Source organism: Pseudorasbora parva, chromosome 1, assembly GCF_024679245.1.
Source record: "Pseudorasbora parva isolate DD20220531a chromosome 1, ASM2467924v1, whole genome shotgun sequence".
NCBI lineage: Eukaryota > Metazoa > Chordata > Actinopteri > Cypriniformes > Gobionidae > Pseudorasbora > Pseudorasbora parva.
The window spans coordinates 25,708,202-25,731,824 of record NC_090172.1 but is presented as its reverse complement, the minus strand read 5'-3'; the positions used below and the strand labels follow the sequence as shown (position 1 = coordinate 25,731,824).

Genomic DNA, 23,623 nt, shown 5'->3' with positions numbered 1-23,623 from the left:
ATATCTTAACATTGGATGCAAATGGCAGCAGTATGACTGATAATTGCATTTCTGAATCAGATCGGCCATAGGATTCCTCAAAATAAAGTGGCTGAATGGTGAAATCAGGTCAGCGATGCATGGTTTTGCATTGTACATCCCTTCTGCGGTGGGCTAGATTCAAAACAAGTACACGCATAAGTTCTTCTGATAAGGTGGATAAACACATCTCTCACACACTGACAGTGAGACCGTGGGACTGTAAGTATGGGTTTGGAAGGTTCTCAGACAGCAGGGGAGGCTCTTGAGTCAAGGTCATTACTCCAACACCTATTCTGGAATGTATCAACCAAAACACAGTTTGGTTACTGGATTCAAAATGAGGATGCTTGTCATTAAGTCCATATCAAGCATGTGTTTTCTGAATGTGTGTAATTCAAGTATGGTCAACTGCAAGATATTGTTACAAATATAGAGGGATTATATCAACCCAATTGAAACTATCACAAGACGTTTATGACGTAAGTGTTAATGACGTAAGCAATAAAATTATAAATTATTATAGAACATAAAGGGAAATGTTACATATAGGCTAAATTTAAAAGGTGACCTCAATTCAGACTAAATCATTAACCATAGTCAATATTATTCATAAGCTAGGTACATTTTTAAAATCAACCTATTTAGTTATTCTCTTACTTTGAAACCAAATTGCTGTGATTTCTTTTTGCATTGCTGCATCAATAGGAAAAGAATTACAATATGCGTAATATTAAGTGCCCAACCAAAGGGAACACTGATCACAACAATGGTGAGTTTTTGTTTTGTTTTTGGCTTGACAAAAACCAATCAATTAATCTTAACTTGGGTTTTCTGAGTATATATATACAAGGAATATATTTTTTACAATTAGGATTAAGTAAAGTTAACTAAAAAAGTGTTAGGTTCACCCAAAAATTAAAGTTATGTCATCATTTACTCACCCTCAAGTTGTTCCAAACCTGTATGAATTTATTTCTTCTGCTAAACACAAAGACATTTTGGGTAATCAAACAGTTCTATGTTAGCATTTTCTTCCCATACTAAAGTCAACGGGGACCAACAACTGTATTATGTTACCCATATTCTTCAAAACTTTAGTTTAAAGCAGCAGAACGAAACAGGAACATACAGTTTTAGAGCAACTTAATGTAATGTTTTATTTTGGATGATCTTTTAAAACATTCTGACTTTCTATTAGGGGTGGATTGTGTGGATCAATATATTGTGAAAATTACTGTGAGATTTAAAAGAGTTTTAGAGTCAATACAACATAACTACTATATATAAAGTTAAATATAATATATATATAAGACATATCTAGCAGTGACAGAGTACAAGCCTATTTGTCTAATTCAGCATTTTCAGCTTCAGACTCATGAATTTTTATTCTGGTGTCACCATTGTCCTGTGCATAGCAGCACCAAGTCCATTATCACCCACAATTTCACACCAAATGTAGAATTTTAATCAACAGTACATTTAAAGGTGCACTATGTAAAAACTTCAGTAAAATCACTAGGCCAGTGAGATTGTGAGAAATTTTGAGAAATTTAAATTGTAAATTAGAATAGAGAAATTATTTTTAACCAAGGAACCGGGACGTCTGAGGGTGTCGCCTGTTGATTGCATCATACCTGCGTTACCCTCGGTTTCTGGTTTTATTCTGTGGAAACGCTTTACAGTGTGTAACAAATTTCACAGCAGCCGCCGAGCGAGCGCACAGAGTAACTTCATAACATAATTTTAAATGTATCTAATATGATAAACAGAACTGCGTTACCTCATACTCATGAACGGAAAAGTGGAAAAGGCGCCGGCAACTGTGGCATGATAAAAGTCCCGCTGCTCACGAGGGATGTGTTGCGTTCATCTTGTTAAGGATCGCTCCAGTGGCCTTGCTCAGCTCCTCAACACTCGGTTCAGCTCTGCTTCATATTACATTAATGTTAATGATCACATCCATGGACCCGAGTCCTATCCCGATGTAGCTGTGAGGTGAAGGCTGCCATGATGTGGCTGCCACGATTCTATGCTCAAACATGGCATCATCAAACTACGCCTTTGTTTTAAATAGGCGCCCTATAGCGGATGGAAAAGGTGCATAGTGCACCTTTAACTTTTTACCATATGTCTTTGAATATGGCAATAATATTGTATTGTGAGTTCAGAATTGTGACATGCATCGAATCATGACTGGACACCTGTGTCCACTTCAGTAACCCAGCTGATAAAACTCTTATCAAATTCTCAAAATACATGCCTTTCCCAAGAGAAAGTCAAATCGGCATATTTCTCCTATCAAACAAGCAGTAAAAATGTCTGAGAAGGCACAATATTTAGAGAAACTTTCCAGTGTAATCTAATCGATGTCAGCATGGCCAGGTGCACCGAATGTAATGTTGGTCAAAACAGCATTCTCTCTAAATATTTGCAGATCAGTATAAAGCAGTTTATGCAACAGCAGCTGGGCTCATGAAACACAGATTCCCTCCCTTCACCACTAGAGGAAGCTAGAAAGAGTCCTGATGTATAAGGGTCAACAGTTCTAGACTGCTACATAAACAGCTCCTCTCTTGGAATCAGCTTTCATTTGTAATATCAGAGTAACTATAAAAACAAAAACAAAAATTACAGTGATGTTTGCAGAGCGGGGATCACAGCAGAGAAGTACTGGACATGGACTGGCACTCCAGTGATCGTAAGACAAGTTCTCACCTGAACTATAATCTGGAGATCTAATTCTATCCCCCCAGAGCGTGTTCAAACCTGCATGCCATACCCAGCTTACATATGAATCCAAAACTGCAGGGCTCAAATGAATTAAGCAAACACTTTTGAAGTTTTTGTCATAAAGCAGTTTGAGGCAATAGCTTAACTAGATGCTTTCGGGCAATTTTAAAAGAAGGAATTTTAAAATGAATACCGGTAACTATTTTGTTTTGATGATTATTTTTTCTATTCCATGACAAAGTCTTCTAAAGAAAATCCTGTGTTGTTACAAGGCAAGAGGAGGATAGATGATGAAATGCCACGGATGCCAGAGAGCATTGTTGGAAAAGCATTGATGGGCCAAGGAAAACAGAATTAAATATTGCAGTAAATTTGTGTAGGCTACTATAATCTCTCTACTCTGCAATGACTTGAAAATATCCACATCCACACAAAAAAACAGTGCATGATCAGCATGCAGATGATAATCCCATGAAGTGTAAATCAAGAAGACAATATTAATAATATATAACAATATTAGTAATATTTGAATTGACTTTCCCCCCTCTAATCAAACCAGCTATGATTTTGTGATCTAAAGCATCATCTGATTTACTGTTTACTGGAAACAGAGCAAACGTTAGCTGTTCTTTACATGCACATGCACAACAGGGCTGCCTGGAGTTACACAGGGGAGCCACTACTACCTCCATTCACCACTAATAGCAGAAGCAGATGGCAGTGAAAAAGAGGCAAAGAAAATGGGGAGATGAGAAAGACCCAAAAGCTGAAAAGCAAGGGTGTGTGTTACATGGAAAGTAAATAGGTTTGCTGTTTAGGGAAGGAGCGCATGACTCTGGCTCTCTAAAGATGTGAGAGTAATTCGTGTTGAAACAAGATCTATTCTCGCTCAATTGTTCAAAAAGACATTGAAGAAACATGCACACACATCTCTATCTGACAAAAGCTATATAATTACAACCTTGTTTTAAAGCAGGCTAGATATTACAATGTCTGTCTCGCACAGACTGTCTCACTCCCACCTCAGGGCCCTGGATGAAATGCTTCTTCACTCGTAAAATAACACTGCGGCTCATTTAGACAGATTTCAATAGTGTGTCTACTTTTGAACAGGAATGGATACATTTCTCTTTAAGGTCCTTTTACAGATCAATATTAGTGTGATGTGTTTACAAGTTTAAATTTGATACTGTAATTCTAAAGCAATGAGTAAAATATGAATGAAATCCCATGACGCCACACTAGAGTAACTAATTCGGTAAAGAGATTGTTTTATCTCATATCAGACGAATCTCATCTAGCATTCCCAACACCATTACTTCTGTAAAAGTAAGGTCAAAAACCCGGCGCGATCATATATATATATTTACATAGATTCATAATTTGACCGATCTGCCATCCCCGCAGGCACTAATGAGGCATCTATATAAATATATATGATCGCGCCAGGTTTTGACCTTCTCTGGCAAAAGTAATGGCATTGGGAATATTAGATGAGATTTGTCTGCTATGAGGTAAAAAAAGGTTTCTCGCATAAACCGATCGTTTCGAGTCTTAAGACATCAATGCGTCACCACAAGCCACTGGGTTTAATATGGATTAATGTTAAGGTTTATGTGTTTTTTACTCTCATAGTGACTTTCATAGAAAACACCCCATTGACATGCATTATTCGAGCAATGGTTGGAGTTAAAAAGAAACAAACACACCTTAGAGTTTAGATTCTCTGCCCAGATTAAATGTAAAAATAATATAAATATTTATATAATAATATAAATTAAACATAAATATGAAGAAAAAAAACATGTTTTAATGGCTACAACAAAGTAAGCTACAGATAAATGACTGAGCTTTTGAGTGAACATCATTTTACCGGTGAGTGGTTCATGAGTGCGCGCCTGCAGATTATTGAGCTGAATAAAAGTCAACTTTATTTATATTGTGCTTTTACAATGACGATTGTTTCAAAGCAGCTTCACAGTGTGTGTGTGTGTTAAAAATCTGAATTTGTGTTCTACTGAAGAAATAAAGACACCTACATGTTGGATGCACTGGGGGTAAGCAGATAAACATTGAATTTTCATTTTTGGGTGAACTAGCCCTTTAAAGACTTGGATTCCCAAAGTTTCAAAAATAAGTTTGCTGTTTGATGGAGTATTTCTGTGTCAAAATTTCTCCTTCCGGTTTCTTACAAGTTTTGGATAGTTTTTTTCGAGTCGTCTTGACCTCAACAGGGCGGAATTTCCTTGTAAGGACCGTACAGACTCTTCTCCCGGAAGGGTGCGCGCGAGCGACCAGAGCAAGAGAGGAAATGCACGCCCATAAACACTGCACTCACTGCAGTCACAAGACTTCACCAAATCAACAATGTCACCAAAGAAGTCTGTTTTTAATGGGGCGGTCCCAACGATAAAGGTTCACGCTCACGATCCTGCTTTGGAAGCAGGTGGTGAGAAAAACTGCTTCAAATGTCTATGTTGTTCGCTATCGTCGCCTAAGTAAACATCAGTAAACAACACGATCATATATAGTTAATTTATCATATTATTAATTTATGAATGCCCTGGGGGTAAGCAGATAACGTCTCGGTTACGTATGTAACCCTAGTTCCCTGAGGGAACGAGACGCTGCGTCGAAACGCTGTGAGAACGCCTCTGTTTAAATGCGTCGTGAAGCGCCTGTAGAACCATTCCATCGGAAAAAGATCGATCGTCGGCGTGATGACGTCATCGACCGGAAGCTATAAAACGTCCGTGAAAACAAACAGGAACTAACTTCTGATAAAGCCTGAAGTAAGTGATCACGGACACGCCGGGAGTATGGCAAAGCGACGCAGCGTCTCGTTCCCTCAGGGAACTAGGGTTACATACGTAACCGAGACGTTCCCTTTCGGGGAACTCGAGCTGCGTCGAAACGCTGTGAGAACGCTTATACCCACATCGCCATAGGACCAAGTGTCTCGTATGTGTGAAGCCGAAGCGCACACGGTTACGAGAGTACCTGTGCCCCTACAGTAGATGCCAGGTCTAGTTCGTAGAACCTGACAAAGGTAGAAGGAGACGACCAACCGGCCGCGTTACAGATATCATGGAGGGAAGCCCCCGACAAAAGTGCTTTAGAAGCAGCCATACCCCTGGTTGAGTGCGCCCGGACAGCCATTGGAGACGGCTGCCCGGTAGCTTCATAAGCAAGTGAGATGGCCTCGACCACCCACTTGCTCATCCTCTGCTTGGATACTGGGGCCCCCTTATTAGGGGGTCCAAAGCAAACAAACAATTGTTCAGTTTTTCTCCACAGGGCAGCTCTGTGGACATAAGTATCCAGTGCCCTCACAGGACACAGCAGATTTAATCTTTCCTGGTCTGACGTCATAAATGGAGGAGGACAGAAGGCTTGTAGAGTGATGGGGCCCCGTGGGCTCGTAGGAACCTTGGGGACATAACCCGGCCTGGGATGCAGAAATGCTTTCACCATCCCTGGCGCAAACTCTAGACATGAGGGCTCTACCGACAGAGACTGAATATCTCCTATCCTTTTAAGAGATGATATGGCCAAAAGGAAGATAGTTTTTAGAGTGAGGAACTTATCCGAAACCTCCTCCAGAGGTTCGAACGGAGGTCCGGACAAGCCCCTCAAAACAATGGCCAAGTCCCATGCCGGGACCCTCGAGTGCATAACTGGCCTCAACCTTAATGTGCCACGAAGGAAGCGTGTAATCAGAGGGTGTCTTCCCAAAGACACTCCACTGCAAGGGACGTGGACAGCACCCAAGGCCGCCACGTACACCTTAAGTGTGGAGGGGGTCAACCCTGCAGAGAACCTCTCCTGCAGGAACTCCAGCACTGTACCAACCGGGCAGTTAACTGGATCCCACTGGCGTTCTCTGCACCATGCTGAGAAAAGTCTCCATTTCAAAGCGTACAGCTTCCTTGTGGACGGAGCTCTGGAGTGTAGGATGGTCTCTACGACCTCGGCCGAGAGACCCTCCTCTATGAGCCTAGCCCCCTCAGAGGCCAGGCCCACAGTTTCCACATCTCTGGGCGCGGGTGCAGGAATCTCCCGCCCGCCTGAGAGAGTAGATCCCTCCTGGTCGGAATCTCCATCGGAGAGCCTTCCAGGAGAGATATCAGGTCCGCAAACCATACTCGGGTCGGCCAGTTCGGAGCCACTAGAAGTACCTGGGCCCCGTCCCGGCGTACCCTCTCCAGAACTCCTGGAAGCAAGACAATCGGGGGGAAGGCGTACAGAGGTAGCCTCGGCCACCCCTGTACCATGGCATCCACCCCAGCGGGGCTGGATGGGTCAGAGAAACCACTGCGGGCAGTGAGAACTCTCCGCCGAAGCAAATAGCTCCCATATACCTTCCATAGGAGCTCCACCACTTCTGGGTGGAGTCCCCATTCCCCGGGCCTCGGCCCCTGCCTCGACAGGCTGTCTGCTTCCTGATTCAGGACCCCCGGGATATATACTGCTCTGACTGACAGCAATTTCCCTTGGGCCCACAGGAGGATCCGATGTGCCAATTGTCCAACGGACGGGACCTCAGACCCCCCTGGTGATTTATATAGACGACCACCGATGTGTTGTCTGCACATGGTGGCCCCTTGAGGTCGGGCAGGAACTGTTTCAATGCAAGAAACACTGCGAGCATCTCTAGCCGATTTACGTGCCAGTGCCGCTGATGTTCCTGCCATAGACCCTGGGATGAGCGACCACTCATGGTCGCCCCCCCAGCCCGTGAGAGAGGCCTCTGTCGTTAGCGTTACGCGACGAACATGAGCCCCCAACACGGGACCCTGAGCGGGTTTTTCCACATGACCAGAGCACGTAGGCATCGCCGCGTGACTTTGATCGTGCGGAGCGGATTTCCCCTCGGGGAGAACCCTTTTGTTTTGAGCCACCACTGCAGTGGCCTCATGTACAGTAGGCCAAAAGATATCACGTTGGACGCTGCTGCCATGAGACCTAACAGTTTCTGGAACCGTTTCACAGTGACGGCTCGGCCTAGCTTCTGTTCTTTGGCGGCTGCCAGGATCGATGCTATGCGTGTTGGCGATAATTACGCCCGCATAATTACCGAGTCCCAGTTCACACCTAGAAAAGTGGTTCTCTGAGCCGGAGAAAGCACACTCTTCTTGGCGTTCAGCCTCAACCCCAGCTTCGACATATGGGCGAGAACAGCATCTCGATGCTGAACCGCCATCTGCTCTGTATTCGCTAGAATGAGCCAGTCGTCGATATAGTTCAGTATGCGGATGCCCTGTAGACGCAGCGGCGCCAGAGCTGCATCCACACACTTGGTGAACGTGCGGGGTGACAGTGCTAGACCGAAGGGAAGTACACGATATTGGTATGCCTCTCCCCCGAAGGCAAACCTCAGGAACTTCCTGTGATATGGAAGGATGGAGACAAACCAATCCTCCGATTTGACCTGCGCTACAATCTGTCTGAGTGTAAGCATCTTGAATTTGAGCTTGGCCACCGAGCGATTCAGTAGCCGCAGATCTAATATCGGGCGTAAGCCCCCATCCTTCTTCGGCACGATGAAGTAACGGCTATAAAAGCCAGACTCCCTGCTGGGAGGGGGAACCCTCTCTATAGCCCCTTTTTGCAGGAGTGTCTCTACTTCCTGTGCCATTACCAGAGCCTGCTCCGGGCCCACCTCTGTAGGTAGGACACCGCAGAAAGGAGGTGGCCGACTTCTGAACTGAATGGCGTACCCCTTTTCTATTATCTGCAGGACCCACTGAGATATATTCGATAGACGTTTCCACTCGTCTAGAAAATCTACTAAGGGAACCAGCCTCTCGAGGCTGGCCTCTGGTGTATTTTGAGCAACAAGCACAGTGCCCTGAAGCGGCGGACCGGCAGGGAACGACTGACTTGACTGCTCGGGAGCCCCCCGAAGGGGGAGCGGACCACCCTCGAGTGGCCCGCGGGGACCGTCTGCGCCCCGGCATTGCGGCGGGGTTGGCAGCGCGGCCCCCAGAGGGCGCTGCAGGACAACGGGTACCGTAGGCAGAGGTAAACACCGTTTCCCTTCGGAGGGGACTACCCTCAGCGTCCTTTTGTTTCCCCTGCCCTCCGTGGAGGGGGCGGACCACCCTCAGGTGGCCCGCGGAGACCCTCTGCGCCCCGACATTGCGGCGGGGTTGGCAGCGCGGCCCCTTGAGGGTACCGAAGGAAGACGGGTACCGTATGCTGAGGTAAGCACCGTCTTCCCACGGAGGGGAAACTAAGGGAACCAGCCTCTCGAGGCTGGCCTCTGGTGTAATTTGAGCAGCGAGTGCAGTGCCCTGAAACGGCGAACCGGCAGGGAACACCTGACCTGACTGCTCGCATGCCCTCCGAGGAGGGGGCGGACCACCCTCAGGTGGCCCGCGGAGACCCTCTGCGCCCTGACATTGCGGCGGGGTTAGCAGCGCGGCCCCCTGTGGGCACCGAAGGAAGACGGGTACCGTGTGCTGAGGTAAGCACCGATTTCCTTCGGAGGGGAAATGCCAGGGACGATGCAGCTGAAGGCGAGAGATAGCTCGCAAGCGTCTCTTCGATCTTCGGCATCGCCCCATAACCATAGTGTCTCAGCCCAAATATATTACTATATGCAGATGTATGTGGGCTGAACACTCTATATGATACCGCTTGTTTCCTCCATGACCTAGACACCTCGGTGTGCAGGTCAGGGAAGAATGGCAGGACGTTGATGCTTTGCACGAGAGGGCAGGAATCGCTCATCTAATTTCGTTCTCTCTGATTTCGATGGGATTCAGATATTTCAGCCAGCCAGTCATTTCTTATTTTTATATTTAACCTGGCCACAGCTCTCGTGAGAACCTCAACTCACTAGCGGGTGACTGAAGTGGCGAGTCTTCAGTCGCGATGCTCTCAACGTCCACCTCCTCAGAGCTGGATAGTTGGAGCACCGGTGCCCCGCCCAGGGAGGAAGAGACCGCAGAGCGGGCTTCCAAACCCCGAGATGAGACACTGGACGATACAGGTGAGGGCTGAGATAAGGCTGGGCCCGTCTCAAACCCCTCTGTAAAGTCCACTTTTTTTTTTTTTTCGCAGGGGACTGAAGTGGCGAATCTTCAGTATCGATACTTTCAACGTCCACCTCCTCAGAGCTGGACAGATGAAGTACCGGCGGCTCTCTCGGGGGGGAAGAAACCGCCATGCGTGCTTCCATGCCCCGAGAAGAACCGCTGGATGGAGCAGGTGAGGGCAGAGATAAGGCAGCGCCCGTCTCTAACCCCTCTGCAACATCCAATTGTGATCCCCACGACTGCAGCCTCCGCTCCGCCTCGGCGGCAGCGGGACCAGAGCCGCGGGGAACACGAGCCGAGGCACCCTCCTCGAAGAGTGCCCGGCGGGAGCGCAGCGTTCTCAGTGGCATACGCTCACAGTGCTCGCAAGCAGCCCCCTCGAGGGCTGCCTGGGCATGCTGCGCTCCCAAGCATGCAACACAGAGAAGATGTGTGTCCCCGCCCGTGATGTAGCGTGGGCAGGGAGGAACACACTTTCTGACATTGCTGCTTTCACTCGCCATTCTATCTATTTTATTTTCTCTTTTTTCTGTTAATATATGGAATATTTAACAAAAAGGGTGGAAAATCTCTGCTTTCTAGTATAATAGACAGACAAAAACACCAAATAGACAGACAGGTTCACACAGATCGCTTGCTGAAGGCTCAGAAGCTAGTTCCTGTTTGTTTTCACGGACGTTTTATAGCTTCCGGTCGATGACGTCATCACGCCGACGATCGATCTTTTTCCGATGGAATGGTTCTACAGGCGCTTCACGACGCATTTAAACAGAGGCGTTCTCACAGCGTTTCGACGCAGCTCGAGTTCCCCGAAAGGGAACTATCCCTTTAAAGAGTTGGATTATCATGCTAATCACAGTTTTAAAGAAATTAGTAGTATCTATATTCAAAATACACTTCTTCAGGATTCATATAAGTTTCTGAAAGTTTTTTTTATATATCCCTGTATGACATCATAAAGAGGGGAATTCCTTTTATGGGCACTTAACCTGAAAGAGCGCGTGCACACATGCACACACACACACACACACACACACACAAACACACCCCACACACACACACGCGCACGCACATGTCGTGTTTCCATGTTTTATGGGGACTTTCCATAGGTATAATGGATTTCATACTATACAAACTGTACATCCTATTCCCCTACACTGCCCCTGCCCCTAAACCTACCCATCACAGGAAACAGGATGTTTTCCTCATGGGGACCTAAAAATGTCCCCACAAGGACAAGGATTTCGGATATTGCCATCTTTGTGGGGACACGCGCACACACACACACACACACACACACACACACACACACACACACACACACACACACACACACACGCGCACGCATGTTTTCTGTTATGAATGCCAGAGCGTCTGTGCACATTTTACAATCAGTTTAGAATTAGCAATTTAAAAGCCCACGTCGATTCATTTCCTCATTGTCACAACCACAACAAAATCCCGGTCATGAGTTGAAACCGCAGGCGGGGAGTGAAATGGAATCAAATGTGCTTTGGCAATCGCGTATAAGGGCATATAATGTAAACACAACGAACATATAGTGAATTAAAAGTTATCCAGGGATAATGTGATGATGTATTGTGTGTATGTGTGTGTGAAGCTCCACCCACTGCATGACTCCACATGCTCAATTGTTTCCGGAAAGAATCGGTACAGCGTATGTGTCTTTTATAAATCTGATCAAACTAAAGACTCTTCTGACGTATGAAGGATGCAGTACTACTCTATAAGATTAAGTACTCAAGGTTAATAATAGATTTGCAGAAACCCTTGCGTTATGTACCCTTTAAAATAAATACAGTCTATATGTCAAATAATAATGTGATAATAAGTTTAATAATTATTAATAATTTAATTATATACAACTCAAACCTTTTTATTAAACATATGTATACTTTAACTCAGGAAGGATATTAAAGCCCCGTTTCCACTGAAATTACCCGGAAAAATTTGTACCAGGAACTTTTTTCCCAGGAACTTTTCTCCCCCAGACCTGCAACTGTCTGCATTTCCACAGCAGTCTAAAGTAACGTGATGATTAGTCCGATGACGTAGGACTGTGCATGTCGACTTTACAGTTACCACTGGATTTTGTCCTCCGCAAATAAACGTTATAAAGCCTGTACCTCTTCGTCGGCCCATCGGTCGTATTTTCAAACTCCATTGTTGATTGGAATACCAAACGACTCTTTGGCCGGCTACAAACTGGCTCCGTGGCATGTCCGTTTTTATTTCAGCTCCTTAACAGGTTAAAGTTTGCACACTGTCTGCTATAGCCGCACCGAAAATGCCTGCATGCTAGAAATAGAACCGACACCTATTTTTCAAGCAACACGCAAGTGTGTTGGAAGCGTTTCCAGGCAAAACATAAAATAGGAAAATATGTTTATATGTCATTTTGACACGAATACATATAAATAAATGATTAAATAAATAATAATCGATTTTGAAATATTGCACCTGTCAATACAGAACAAAATATTCCGTAGCATATTTTGTTCCCAAAGTTTGAAAAAGTACTACCTCACAAGCAGAGCCATTTTGAGGTATTTGAATTTTATTTTGACCCCGGTTCCTGCGGTCGAAGTACCACCCCAAAGTCCTTCCTGGGGAAAGTTCCCATGGTGGAAACGTGGCTTATGTTGATCACAAACAGTGTTGGGTGTAATGTATTACTAAGTAATTCATTGCTGTTATTTATTTACTTTTTCCTTTCAAAAAGTAAAAGATTACTTCCTATTTTTCTGCGATTTAATTACTTCTAATCTACCCCCAGTTTCACAAACAAGGCTTAACTAGCCCCAGACTACAATGCATGTCTGAGCTGTTTTAACTGAAAGCAACTTGCACTGCATCTTAAACTCTATCAGTGCCCTTGTTTTGTCTCAAGATGCACACCAGTGATGTTTATCTGAGACACGTTTATAAAAGCTACTCGAATATCCCAGTTGAACTAAGGCCTGTCTGTGAAACCAGGCTCTGATGTAATTGCATGAAATACCAGAGCAATTCTATATAAAAATCAAAATTTAACTTCTAATGTTAAAATGTATGTTTTTAATATAACTCTCCATTTAAATACTTTAGCTCAAGAATAATTTATAGGAATGCAGATTTTTGACGATATGCCAATATTTTCAGCTCATTTTGGCTGATATCGATATCGATACCGATATATATTTATTTTTTCCCTTTTGAAAAAAACATTTTGAGTGTTACAACTTTTTTTTTTCATTCTGATTTTAGATTTCTGAGGTCTACTTCCTAAAACGATACTTGTTAAAGATAAATAAATGTTAATACAATTATTTTAATTATAGGGGTATATTAAAAGCTCTGAAAATAACAACAATAAAGTCTATTTCTGGATTTAACTAAAAATGTATTTCTGGATTTAACGTTTGTGTACACGAAGAGGGGATGGCATAACATAATTTGATGCTGTCTTTAGCTTCAAATAAAAAAATCTCAAATTAATTGTAGAATTTTTTTAATCAAATTTTATGAAATGGATGATGAGATACAGATTTAATTTGCAAGTGTCATGCTTGTGATTTATGACATCATTACTGATTTATTTATTCAGAATTCTACTTTTCGTTTTATTACTGTAACAACAGCGCCCTCACTACATGTATAAATATATAACATTCTAGCGGGCAGGCACTAGGACCTGGATGAGCCTTTGCTGCCGTAAAGGCTGCCGCACGCGCTAGAGATTAAAAGAAATGTCGGGAGCCGTTATTTTACGCATTCACAAATTCAAGGCAGCATTTAAAAACAGTTGTGGTGCGGCAAGCAGCGGGGCGAGGGACCGTGAGAGCGGGCCGGTGACGAGTGCTAACGAGTACCAGCTGGGTGACGCACCGGTCAAGTGACGGGAGCATAAAAGGAGGAGCCAAGGCAGCGGAAGACGAGAGAGGACCAGGCCTGGATTTTATGTTAAGTTTTGTTTACGTTTTGTTATGTATGTGTGGGCAGTCGTCCGTGAGGGGCTGCCCACGTTTTATTTTGTGTGTTTGTGGGCAGTCGTCCGTGAGGGGCTGCCCACGTTTTATTTTGTGTGTTTGTGGGCAGTCGTCCGTGAGGGGCCGCCCACGTTTTATTTTGTGTGTTTGTGGGCAGTCGTCCGTGAGGGGCCGCCCACGTTTTATTTTGTGTGTTTGTGGGCAGTCGTCCGTGAGGGGCCGCCCACGTTTTATTTTGTGTGTTTGTGGGCAGTCGTCCGTGAGGGGCCGCCCACGTTTTATTTTGTGTGTTTGTGGGCAGTTGTCCGTGAGGGGCTGCCCACGGTTTTACTTTCATTTTGTTTATTTTGAATTAAAAAGTTGTGAAACGTTCGCCGGTTCCCGCCTCCTTCCTTCCCATCTACGAACAGCGTTACAACAGTCAATACAAAATCACCATTCATGCAATGTATTTACTTGTTTTCACTTCAAGAAGTACCACAGGGCTGATATGTTCTTATTGCTATAGCACACCTTGCACACTTGAGTTATTGCAGGCACATATCAACACGTTATCATATCGGCAAGGCATATCGGCATAATTATTTCATATCGGATGATGTTGATTTTTATATTTTAAGTGTTTATCGGCCGATAGATGGTGTGCTGATAATACTGTGCATCCCTAATGATTTATGCAATTTTATATAATTTATTTGAGCATTTTCAGGTCTATCCCTGTATTGTTTATCTGGTATAGGCTTTTATGGTATTTAATAAGTCATTTGTACACTGCAAAAAAAAAAAAAATCAGGTCTCCAATTACAAACATTTCTAGTGACTGATCACATCTAAATTTTTCAGTTGACTGAATTGAATTTCAGTTAATTAAATTGCATCAATTCACAGAATTTCAATTCGGCCAACTGAAAAATTTAGATGTGATCAGTCACTAGAAAAATGTTCAATTGGAGACTTGTTTTTTGTTTTGTTTTTGTTTTTTACAGTGTATCGATATACTGCATGTGCTAAGAGAATGTAAACCCTGCCTACTTTGATTTGATTGGCCATCCCAATCATTTTGACATTGACAAGTGCTGTGAGACCACATTCATTTCATTCTGTTACTGTCCATCATGCGGTGTCAAATAAAGTAAGTTGACTTTGAGACCCCTGATCTACACAGTCTCATTCGTCATTCCTAAATGACAACAATTCGCCTGTGACTCTCAATTAAACCTTTGACAAAATCACAGCAGAACATTCAAATCTGCAGTTGTCATAGGTATAAAACAGCTTCACAAACAGTCTTTTCAATGACACAGTGTCCTTATTTCTGTTACAAATGTTCAAATGATCAGAGAAGAAGTGGGATAAAAGCTTAGAGTTCAGGGGCCGTATTCACAAAACATTTTATCTTACCACTAAGAGTTCTCCTAAATTACAGTAAAAGTTCTTACGAGTTTTCTCTTAAAATCTATTCACAAAGCTGCTGAGAGCAACTTTTACTAAGGAACAGAGCGAAGTCTTAAACTAAGAGTAAGGGTGGGGTTGACCTTGTTGCTATGGATGATCTCATCACGCTTACTAACTGACTACAGTGATTGGCTGATACGGGACGGGTCTCTGTCAGTGAAGTTTCTACAAATGTATGTTTATTGCCTTGTCTGTTTTGCTGTTGTACATAAGAAAACAATGGGTGCATGGTAAAGTAAATGACATGTTATTTTGTTTAATTGTCTGTTCAGAATCGTTGGACAATTGTGATCTCTATTTAACAAATAAATTGCAATTCTCAATTTATCCGGAATCATACAGCTCAACCAACAATTATTTGTACTTTACACAGGTAGGCGGCAACACAGCTATCAAATCCATCAGGAATGCAACGTGCCACCTTTCCTGTCTACGCCATGTTTTCCGTTTGTATAGTCTTTGAACACTGAAGCAGACATCCCTTTTTTATAGTGTTTCTGATTTCAGATCACCTTTATTCACACTTCACTGTACCAGAACAGACATGCCTCACTTCCAGAGAATACACATTTGCTAACATCTCTGTATGGCACTTTTTTTTGCAAAACGTAGTAGAAATTGATGGAAAACAAATTCGCCACAAAAACTAGAAGCACATAAAACATCAGATCACATGTATTCGTAAACTTTTGCTAAAAGAATGATATAAATGTGGACTTTCTCCTGCTAAAGGAGGAATGCAGGATAACAGCCTGAATGTTGGGCACTGAAAGTTGGCAAATGTTCAAGAGGATCAAAACACAGGTATGGGCTTGAGCAGGGTTTTCTACTTCAGACATAGCTGATGTCACTCTGATGGGGCAGGTTTACATCTGGTATATAATATGCTCGGAAGCATTCTATTTTACGTACTATACACTGTCAACATATTCCTCTGAAGGTTTCCTCCCCAATTTATATTAGTTTTTACAAAAAAGGGAAAGTTCACCCAAAAATGACAATTCTGTCATTATTAAATCGCCCTCATGTTGTTCCGAACCTGTATAACTTTCTTTCTTCTGCTGAAGACAAACAATATTTTGAAGTATGTTGAAGTCACCACTCACCAAGCAGTTTGGTGACCACTGAATTGCATTAAATGGAGAAAAAAAGCTCCAATAATATATTTACTATATCTTCCACAGAAGAAAGAAAATCATATGGAATGAAATAGGGTTGAATGAAATAATCACATACTCTCAGAAAAAAGGTACAAAAGCTGTCACTGGGGCAGTACCTTTTCAAAAGGTACACTTTTGTACCTAAAGGATGCATATCGGTACCTTAAAGGACAAGGTACATACTAGTATATAAAGTGTACATATTAGTACCTAAAATTAACAAAAGTGTACCTTTTGAAAATGTACGACCCCAGTGACAGCTTTTGTACCTTTTTTCTGAGAGTGCAATCTTTATTTTTGGGTGAACAATATTTCTTTAAATGACAATCCAACACAGTACCAAAAAAATGGGTATTGTACAACGGTAAACAAAAATGTCCTTAAAATCACAATATTATATTATATTTATGATATATTTAGTACTGTCAGTTGATTAAAAATCATAAGAATATTTTTTTTTCTGTAATTAGTCGCGATTATTAACACCTAAGATATTGACATGACTAATATTTTCATGAGTGTCGCACCCATTGGCCTCCCAAATAAAAGCACATGGAGGAGATCATAGGATACATGAGGACCATCCTCAGTCAGCCACTCTCTTACCTCGCAAAGCTGGAGAGCAGAACACAGATAGTGTGAGTGTAAATGTAAAGCTAACCAAAGGATGTGGGGTACTTTAATAAAGACATATATTATATTATATTATATTATATTATATTGGTCCTAAAACAAAACCATTTCAGAAATTGGTTCATATTCTTTTTATATGTTCTCAGTTTATATAGCGATATTATTATGTCCCATTTTTTGACTTCTGATTCGCCAATTAAGAAAAACCACTGAGATAGAGAGATGACTAGCATGTTTGGATACATAAATGTGATTAACAGTATTAAATGATGAAAAACCTCAAATTCATAAAATCAAAATTCTTAGCTCTTAAAACTTAAATTTCCACTGTTGCTCTAATGTACCAACCCAAAAATACCCACGTGTCTGCTGAAGAGAAAAGATGATAATGTAAGTGACGTCTCTGTAACAACCATTGATGTTCTCTCAGTCACTCCCATTCATACTCTGACACAACAACAACATACCTATGCCTCAGACTCAGATGAACAGATATACAGCAGTACATACTGTCTCTATATCGAAGCCTTCAGATTAACTTCTCTCTCACCGTTCTTTCAGTTTGATGACCTCTCCATGTCTTCAACAAACGCAAAGTGTGTGCATGTGTTTGTATGTGTGGTGTAAATGAACCGCTGCCTAAAAAATACTCTATTTGCCAGTTTACTTAGGGTTTAACCACTGTGGGGATGGGGCAGTAGGGGAAGCAGAGATTTGGTGTGAGAGGAGAATCACTGTCCCGCTAATCCTAAATGGTATTTGCATCTCTTTCACACCACATTGTAAATATATTCCCCCAACAGCACACACATACCATTTAATATACTACTTACTAGGCCTTTAACTGGCAACAGTTATACAGTAGCAGTAGAGACGTTAATATGTGCCACTATGTTTTAAAATATGAATCTTAATTGTTTTGCTGGAGAGCAAATGGAGATTTTGCTCAAGTCTCCAAAAATCCCTAGTGTTTCTTTTGAGAAAACATCTCATGATGTTTATTCTCTTGAGAATCATACAATGTCTTATCAATCAATGTTGAAAACGCTATAGGTCTATTAGCTCAATGTCACAAAATCTGCAAGGTTCAGTTGGACTAAAGCATTGACAATTACATGTTTGCTTCCATATGTTTCGAAAAGTAATTTTAAATAATTTAACAATTTCAATGCTTTTAACAAGTTATTGTTCTAGTCTGAGTGGAACTGAACTTTTAAAGTGCATGCAAACACACTTAAAGTCCTCATGAAATCCAAAATTGACTCTATTTACTTTGTTAGCACATATTAAAGGTCTTAGGGTGAACAATTAATCCATGCAAGTTGACACACAGAATTCCCCCCCCCCCCCCCCCCCATCGAAATCTGAAAAGTAACTTCCGGTCTGGAAACAGCGTTCCTTCTCAGATGACGGCAGTTTGACGACTTAGGTTCTAAAATGCTTAACCGCTGCCCTCCTACTGTTAGTCTGCTACGAGTGAGAGATGGACAGGAGGAGCGCTGAAGTAAAACCCTGACCTCTATTCAATATTCTGTTTCATTTTGAACTACGTCACAGCACTAAAGAAAACTAACTTGCTACTTCCAGTTCACTGGGACTTTAACATCTTAAACTGTGCTAAATGTACCAAATAATCGTTCAAACTAATAATCTTTCAAACTAAAAGCATTTTTGAGAAACATCTGTGACAAAGTCAACTGATATATAAAGATATATAACTGAAAACTGTGGGAGATATTAAATAAAGATAAAGATTAAATAAAGATTAGGGTTAGTTCACCCAAAATTGAAAATTGTGTCATTAATTAATCACCCTCATGCCGTTCCAGACCTGTAAAACCTCATTCATCTTCGGAACACAAATTAATATTTTTGTTGAAATCCGTTGGCTCAGAAATGCCTCCATTGGCCACAATGTCATTTCCTCTCTCAGGACCCATAAAGGCACTAAAGACGTTGTTAAAAAGCTCATCTCACTACAGTGGTTCTATGATCATTTTATGAAGCAACGAGAATAGTTTTTGTGCAAAAAAAAAAAACAAAAACAAAAAAAAACACACAAAATAATGACTTAGATAGTGATGGCCTATTTCAAAACACGCTTCCTGAAGCCTCGAAGCTTAATGAATCAGCGTATCGATTCATGTGTGATCGTGTGTTCGGAACTGCTTAAATCGTGACTTTGGCGATCCGATCCACTGATAATTCATATCGTCTAGAAGCTTTATGAAGCTGTGTTTTGAAATCAGCTCATCACTATATAAGTCGTCATTTAGGTTTTTTTGCGCACAAAAACTATTCTCGTCCTTCATAAAATGATTGTAGAACCACTGTAGTGAGATGGACTTTGTAACGACGTCTTTAGTGCCTTTATGGGCTTGAGAGAGGAAATGACATTCTGGAGGCCTTTCTGAGCCATCGGATTTCAACAAAAATATCTTAATTAGTGTTCCGAAGATGACTGGAGGTCTTACGGGTGTTGAATGACATGAGGGTGAGTCATTAATGACAGAATTTTCATATTTTTGGTGAACTAACCCTTTGATGAGAGCCTGGGCATGAAGTAATACACCAGGTGAGTCATGCAGCAGGTCATCCCCTCTCTACATGCACTCAGACACTTCCTCAGCAATCTTGATACTGCCTTCTTAACTATAGAAATCTTAACTATAGAAATCCAATAAAGTCTATGTCTACTTTTTTAGAATGAGCTGTCACGCTGAGAATTACAAGCGCTTGTGGGGCTGTTTTGAAAGAAGATTCTTGCGTGGCTGCTTGTGTACATCTCATGACCCTCTCTCTCTCTCTCTCTCTCTCTCTCTCTCTCTCTCTTCTGCAGGTGAGATAAGACTGGAATTTGCTTGTCCTCCAGGACTATCACGAGCTGCCAACCCCCACCTCGGTCCCCATATCCTTGCATGAGACTGAAAAAGCAAAACCGGGCACTATGGGTGGATATCTCCTCTCAAAATCGATGTTATGGCTGTGAATGCAGATTGAATTCATGGGTGTGTTTGTGTCTAAGTCTGATTTTTTGAGAGCCGAGGTGCTTCATCAATGTGTCTCTAGGGGTTTTGGTGGATTACATTACACACGTGCACACAGACATGTGCAAAGGCACAACACCAACATGTATTGGCATACCCCTTGTATGTATATACAAGCAGATATATACATATCCTAGCATGTAAAAAGTGCACACACACACACACACACACACACACACACCTATTGAAGAACATGCAGACGCCACACATACCCATACATGTTCATACACCTTGACCTGCACAGTGTATGGACTCCTTCAAGTATGAAAAGTTCAAAGCAGACCCTTATGGTTCAAGTTACCAGCAAACTTTCTGACCTAGTGACACCAGGTTCTGGCATCTCCAGAACAACAAACACTTTAAACATCCCAGATGGTTACAGTTTCAATGTGTATATAAACTAAATAAGGAAATATTAATTATTGACAAAGGGCCTTTTTGCCTTAAAATAGACTTTGTCATGTGACACCAGATTGTACCACTAGGCGGCCATTACTGAAAGACAGAAGGGGTGGGAATTTTGGCCAGGAATTCCATTCTGCTTTGAGTTAAAAGGCTGTGACATTGTAAAAATAGGACAAAATCTGTTCTTTCACACTGCATTGGCTCCTCAAAAGGACAACTCCTAATTAGATCTACCATGAGCGGTATCTACCACTACCCAATCAAAAAGTGTCCCAATATTTTGATACTCTTTTTGAATATAATTTCATAATGACTGTTATGAATATAATTTATTTTTTTCTTTACCTGCAGTACTGATTCATTCATGGACATTAAAGAGCTGCTTCATTGTTGACAAATGATAGAAGACATTTGCAAGTTTTGTTTTCTACAATGGACTGTACAGTATATCCACCTCATCCAGCATTTTTGTTTTGTTTTCTGTCACATGTCATTACAGTGTGAGAAATAGCTGCAAAAGATTTGGTGTGTGACTTGGTTTAACTTTAAAAAACACTTTAAAAACTTTAACTTTAAAAAACAGTGACTGGACACTTTATGCACTTAACTGTGGCACATTTTTCTTACATTCAAAAGGGGGAGGAGCAATCAGTCTCTAATGTTGGATGACAAAAACTTATAACATTTATGCATTAGAATATAGAGTACATAGTGCATACTAGTATAAGTGCAAAATGTATAGTGTGTCATTTTTGACACAGCTCATTAGTTATTCATTCACAGTGGCTTAACTTAAGTGGCTTAAAAAGTGGGTGGGACAGAAGTGTGTGTGTGTGTGTGTGTGTGTATGAGTAGGGGGTGTGTGGGGTGGGGGTTGTCAGTGCTAATACAATGCTTTATCAGATATGTATGATAACAATTGCAAAAATATAACGCTACAATGTCCAAAAATCAGAAATTCAATTCCAATAGTACATTTGAGTTTAATGTATTGACAAACTAACAAAACATTTTGTTAAATAATACCGAGATTCTTCACGTTAGTGAATAAATACATAAATACGCATGATGTTCATGGTCTCTAATAGTGTAGTGGTAATATTTTTACTCAAACGTGTCAGAAGTTCTGGGTATCTCTAATACACCCATGTATAGTTTTTTTAAGAGACATGTTTGTGTGCATTTTGATTTGTGATTCCACCGAAAACAATACAGGGTCTCCACAATGGTGTTAGCAATAAATTGAAGCGCTCGTCTGTGTGTGAAGAAGACTGTGGCTGTGTTCAAGCCACAAGAGGATGCTTTGCCACTGATAACAGCGGCTACGAACACTCTGCATGATTTCAAAAACAACACTTCCCAGTGCCAGATCGCCTCTTATTTACAAGAAACAAACAACCTTAACAGGAAACAAACTAAATTAAAAATCTGCTGGTCAACTGGATATGTTTAATTTGCATTAGACATACATCTCTCTACATCCCTCATGGGAGATGTTTCAAAAAAGTGGTGGGGACAATATCAAACCAGGCATAAAGTGGTTGGGACATGTCCCACCTGTTCCACCTGCAAATGATGTCTATGTTCATTCGCAAATTTGGCATGCCTTGCTAGTTCTGATTCTAAACAGACACATGAAATGAATGATGAAAAAATATTTTCAGGTTGTTATTTGGTAATCTCCACCTTCAGGCAAGGATTTATCAATAATATTTTACGGGGTATTTCACTGGGGCTTGTGTCCCAGTAAAAAGGGTCTAGCGACACCCCTGGAATCCACCATGCTTCTAAACTAATTGCATTGAGGCCTGTCCTGAGCATATTAACAACTTACCAATGAACAATGTAAGATTCACTATCAGTATCTTTAAAAAGCATACTTAGTAACGCTATACTCTAATTTGACAACTTTTTTCCAGTAATGAGTAATCTAACGCATTACTATTTCCACTAGTAATCAGATTAATCAGAGTAATCAGACAAGTCACTGTGTGAGTTACTATTTTAGTCATTCTTAGTAAATAAAATCTATATATATATATTTGCTTTTTTTTCTGTGTCTCAGGGAGAATATTTTTTTAAGAAATATTTTTTAATTTCAATTTAAAGTGTCAGGACAGGAGATACATTGTTGACGTTACTGTTAAAAATGCACTTCTAATAAAGTGAGTGTTGGTAAAAACGGTTGTCATTTTTTATGTTGAGGCGGCAGGGGTGTTGTCGGCAACTGCTGAATGTAAGTAACTTGTAATCTTACTTAGTTACTTTTAAAATCAAGTAATCTGTAAAGTAACTAAGTTACTTTTTAAAGGAGTAATCAGATTACTTTTTCAAAGTAACTGTGGCAACACTGTGTTAGGGTGTAACATTACAATTGTTTCAAATTTGGAATCAGCCAAAATCAGTAACACAAACTGTCTTGCTAATACACATCAGGCAAACACTGGAGACATGTTCGACTGGGGGTGCATGTATGGACTCAACTGGCATTTTTGAAGGACTCGAGGGGTTAAGAGGTTGTGTGAACAATGGGCTTTGGTTAGATTCACTTATTCAATAGACCTAAGGGTCATGCAATTTTGCTGTTGGGGGATGGGTGGTGCTATATGTCTAAATGCTAAATGCCTGTGCCGATGACTAGCTAACTCCTCCCTCTATGAATGACAGAAGCCACCTTTCACCTTGTAAACTTAGAAACAGAAATTGGGCGGAACCTTAGGAGAAATATGAAAGAGTTCCAGATTCCTTTTTGACCAACAGCCAATCATGGAAAGGTAAGTGCAAACTACATTCATCAGGACTCCCCATCAGGACTGTTTAACAACAATGCCCATTGGGAAATGTAGGAACATGATATGTTTAGTGGCTAGGTCACCAAATGTGCTCTCATGTCCCTGTTAAGTGTGTATCTGTACCTCTAGGACAGGTCCCTCCCTAAACATGCCCTCACCTGTCTGCCTCCAGCTACTGGCTACTCTTGGGACAGTGAATCAGCCAAAATGATGCCATATCTTTGTATTTGTGGCATTGTATCAAGTCAGGTTTAGACACAGACATGCAAAACACTGTCAGACTGTTTACTCTGTGCTGTAGAAGCTAAGACAACAAAATTGTGCTCAATGAATGGGTTCGTATTGAAA

At 41.6% G+C, this 23,623-nt stretch overlaps 1 protein-coding gene across 1 annotated transcript in view; it reads right to left on the bottom strand.

The window, feature by feature from the left end:
- col4a5 (collagen, type IV, alpha 5 (Alport syndrome)) overlaps positions 1–23,623 on the bottom strand; it is a 68,587-nt gene that overhangs the window by 44,000 nt on the left and 964 nt on the right. The window lies entirely within an intron of this gene.